Source organism: Siphateles boraxobius, unplaced genomic scaffold, assembly GCF_051911475.1.
Source record: "Siphateles boraxobius isolate OS27281-9 unplaced genomic scaffold, OSU_SipBor_1 130, whole genome shotgun sequence".
Taxonomy (NCBI): Eukaryota; Metazoa; Chordata; class Actinopteri; order Cypriniformes; family Leuciscidae; genus Siphateles; species Siphateles boraxobius.
This window is the reverse complement of record NW_027508734.1, coordinates 28,619,121-28,623,762: the sequence shown is the minus strand read 5'-3', so window position 1 is coordinate 28,623,762 and position 4,642 is coordinate 28,619,121.

Below are 4,642 nucleotides of genomic sequence, written 5' to 3'. Positions count from 1 at the left end.
ATCTCCATCGATTATGCAGCTGAAGTTAGGCACGTCATGACCTTCCAGGTCGCAGATTTGGGTTGCTGGGCGCCAGCATGTCCAGAACAACAACTCAGTCAATGTCCAGTAATGCCAGTGGTTCCTTAACCTGTAACCAAGAAGACTAACACACACACTGACACACAGGTTTTCCAAGGTTGGATTTGGCCAGGCTCTAACTATAAACAGGAGAGTCCTCTCAAAACATCAAGATAATGCGTTCTTTCTCTCAAGGATAGCTAAACTTTAGCGTAACTGAAAGTAAGGCTTTAACAAAGAAATGGCCCCTTAAACTATTGGCTTCAATGACCTCTATATGTTTTAACACATTGAAGACCTTTTTCAATCACAAACCAAGTCCATATTTCATTTCTGGAAGCTGAGATAAATAAGCAAGCAATGTTACTGCATTCGGATATCAAATACAGACATTAAATAATACATGAAAAGAACATTTCAGTAATCACACTGGTAACTTTTATAACAAAGTAAAATCTCCAGAGAAGTCATTCAACTAATTTGATATTTAGAAGGAAAAATATTGATTAATACCTTAATTATAATCAATCATTACATATACATTGAAGCAGCAGTGGATTCCGATCCACCCCCTTCACCATGAATCATAGGGGTTCAACAGACTAAACGGTTTTCTACTTTCGGCCGAAGTGTTTGTTTACATAGCATGCCAGCACTAGCGTAAAGGCTATGGTGATATTTTTTAAAGTTAATAAAGTAGAAGATAATAATTGTTCGGTCAAGATGGGAAGTAATATTCGGTGGCTAAAATTTTTCATATCACTTTTGATGAATGTTTTTTTCAATTTAGTTTAGCGATGTGGGGATGACACAATCAGAAACACATGGCAAATGGATAAAGATCAGACTCTGGTAACTAGGTATGAGTCACGATTTTCGAATATTTGATTAATTGATTTTATTATAGGTTGTGCGATTATTGTTTGTAGCCTAATAAAAATCCCCATGTTTTCGGTTCTGATGCGGTGACACGTTTGTGTAACCAGAGGCTGGCTTAATAAGACCTCTCATCACATGCATTTCCGAGCTCACTATCGACAAACCAATCAAATCCATTTACAATAAAAAAATCAATAAAAAAAATCAGACAAAACACATTTTTATTTTTATTCATGAGTTATGTATTTTAAAAAAATCTTACAATTTCTGTGCAAACTTTGCCCGCCGATAAAATAATTGCTGTCTGTGGTTCTATATGGGCTGTGGCAATAATTTTGAAAAATAATAGCTGGCAGCAACATCTGGAAAAAAATTACCAGGAACTAGTTCAAAATGTTAAAGTATGAACTATGAACTAGTTCATTTTAAAATTTAAAATCTACATTTATTTTGACCATAAGTCATCACAGCTGAAAAACGTATGTCTAAGAGGACGCATTCTGTCGCAGTACATATCTTAAGCTAATGCTTGTTCTCTACTTGCTTCCTGTGCGTTTGTCTCTGCATTGAAATTCTTTCCGTTTTTTTTTCTTCCTTCATTAGCTGCTACTTTCCCCTTATCCTCTTATCTCCTTGTCCCAGTTATTGATCTCGCAACTCTGGTAAAATTGATCAACCAGCCTTGGTTTTGTTGAATTGTTACTGTCAGTCAAGAACTTGCACATCTTGTGTCTGTTACTAATGAGTCAATTGTCGAGGATGAGGAGATGGTCTAAAACCAGTCACTCTGTAAATTACCAACCAGCCCTCGAATTGAATACAGAAAGGATCTTGATCACTCAGCCTTCTCACATCACCGTGGCAACATGGATCAGTCTAACCCAGGAGAGGCTCAGAGGGCAGATTGCTTGTTGAATAGAGAACACTTTCTCATATAACTTCACCGCTTCTTTCTGTACATTAAAAACAGAGAAATGGGGCTTTCGAGGGACCTAATTTTGTTAAATCAGACTTCATTATTGTCTGAATCGAGTTACACTCATATTTTGAATCAAGATTGTGTCCATACATGCTTGTGAGAGACGTGTACATTATGGAGGGAGATTTCAAGTGGTCAAAAACTGCATCCTTCTCTCCATTTGACTGATGACTGTTGTTTACTGATGAAGTCTCTCTTTACTTTATGAATAGTGCATGTTTTATGGAAGTTTGTTCACATTATTAGTTTTTAACTGATGGTTATACAGTACATGCAGTGAAGTCCAAATGATTATTAGGAAAAAATTGAACACTCCTTTTTCCCCAAATATATTATTGATTTAAAAAATGTACATTAATTACTTGGTAGTTGGTATGATAGCAGCACTCAAGCTGAAATTATCATGTTATCCAGCATGGTTTAAAAATAATCTAGATCTTGTTCTGAATATCAACAGGGATGTGAATTGGTGGAGGGAGTCACTTGTTTCATTCTTGAAACAACCTTGTGTTTTTTTTTTACATTGTAACTGCATTCCAGTTTGCCTGATTATACCATGGCCAAAAATATGTACTGTTGTTGTGAAGAAAAGGCAGCTACTTTTGAGAGTGTAGCAGAAGAGTATGAAAGGATTTTTTTTTTTTACAATGTAAAAAAATGGTGTGCTTCATTGCACTCTGCCGCATCTTTACATGCATTCTGTCACAGTAAATTAGCCTGTCAATGATCCTGTCACAGTATACATCCTCATATACACACTCCACATTTTATTTAATTAAATGTACACTACTCAAGCAATTCTCCCTAACATATTGGAGAGAAAACAAGTAGCATGAGTCACAAAGATGAATTGTTTTCATTTTTCATTTTGATTTCATGCCATGGTGACTTTAAGAGTGTTTGTGTGCGTTCAGGATGTTCTGCTCCTCTCCCTCTCCCTGTGTTTGTTCCGGCTGATGCCACACAAAGACAAAGGAGAGAAGGAGACAGATGAGATGATGTAAAGCAGGTAGCTTCATGCAGTAGCTTTTTCTCTCTGACAGCAGTGCTCATGCCTGCCTCACTCCGCTAAGCATCAGAAAGGAATATTTTCTTGGGCATCTTTTCCCTGTGTAGCAAAACATATGAATTCACTAGCGAGTTTATTTAATCTGAAGAGCCCATTGCTCATTTCTTCTGAAATAAGGCAATTTCTTTTCTGTTTCTCATTCATATTGTGTTTAAACATGCTTCCTAGTGACAGCAAGCTCAAAGTAATTTATCATGTGACGTGTAGTGTGTTCACATATTCATTCACTCACACACACAGCTCCTCCAGGAAGAGCGAGCCAGCACAATCATTTTTAGCTCTGGCAGGGCAATATCTAGCAGGTGGGAGGTTTTTTTTGTTTTGTTTTTTCAGTGGGATTATGCAAGAAGCTCATCAGTGATGCATTGCAGTTACTGCTGGTATCCTGTGCCATTTTCATCTGCCGAGCAGACAGACACTGGACCTGTCCATTCTGATTATACAGACATAATAAGACTGGATACTGTGCCCTGCCGTGTCCACCAGTAACCACACAGGACACATTCATATTAACTGTTATGCAACAAGACAGTATTTTTTTAGGATGAGTGGGAGAAAAGCAAGGTAAAAGAAAGATGACTTTAATATACTCTTATCAAGTGCTGCGGCTCTCACCTGTGTTTGCAAACTCTCCATTTTGTTTTACATTCTTTCTTTCTCTCTCTCTCTGATACATTCATCAGTGTGTGTTCATTTGGTGTGGTTTGTGGGAGGTGCTGTTGGCCTGGATAAATGTCACTTCCTTGCTTGCTCTTGCTCATCTGTGTGTCATCTATCATGTCTGACCATGTCTATAAATAGATCCATCAAATTTCTGAAGCTAACACTTGAGAAATAGCACGTTTAGAGAAAAGAGTTTTTATTTCACTCCAACATAAGGTTATTTGTTTCAAGCATATATGTGGGTTGAAAATAGAAATACATTTCTGTCTGTATGAAATCAAGAGTGTTATGCATTCAGATGGATCAGATTTCAGTGATAAACAGTGATCCCTCTCTGGAAAATTATCAAGCACAGAAATTGTGTAAATCCAATAACCATTGCACTGAAAAAATGACAGACGGGCAATTTGAGATGTACAACAAACAGAAACTGGGCTGTAAAACTTTCATATTAGCTACAGCTGCAAATACAGCTGAGTGATTTGATTTGCCATGTGGTTGAATGACTACTGTGTTGTGGTGGGCCGGGGCACTACTTTGGTTAATGTACATAAGTTAGCGAGAACACTGGTTAATCCTCTGTTTTTCCGATTTTTGTCGGCTTTCTTAGGGATAGTGAGGGCGGAGGATGGATCGGGTCACTATGAATCATTGCACAGTCATGTCACCCCCGTCCCTAGTGCCATCTGCACCCTTGACATCAGGTGTTAGGCATGTCATCTGTAGAATGTGCACTCCTGGTAAAACGCAAATATATTTCTGGAATAAAACAGGGCAATAGAAAATATTTAGAAGAATATGGGTAACCAAACAGTTGATTGGCCTCATTAACTTCCAAAGCATTTTTTTTTTCTCTGGATACTATGGAGGTCAATGGGGCCCATCAACTGTTTGGTTACCCATATTCTTCAAAATATCTTCTTTTGTGTTTTTGTGAAAGAAATGCAGGTTCGGAACAACATGAGGGTGAGTAAATTATGACAGAATTTTAA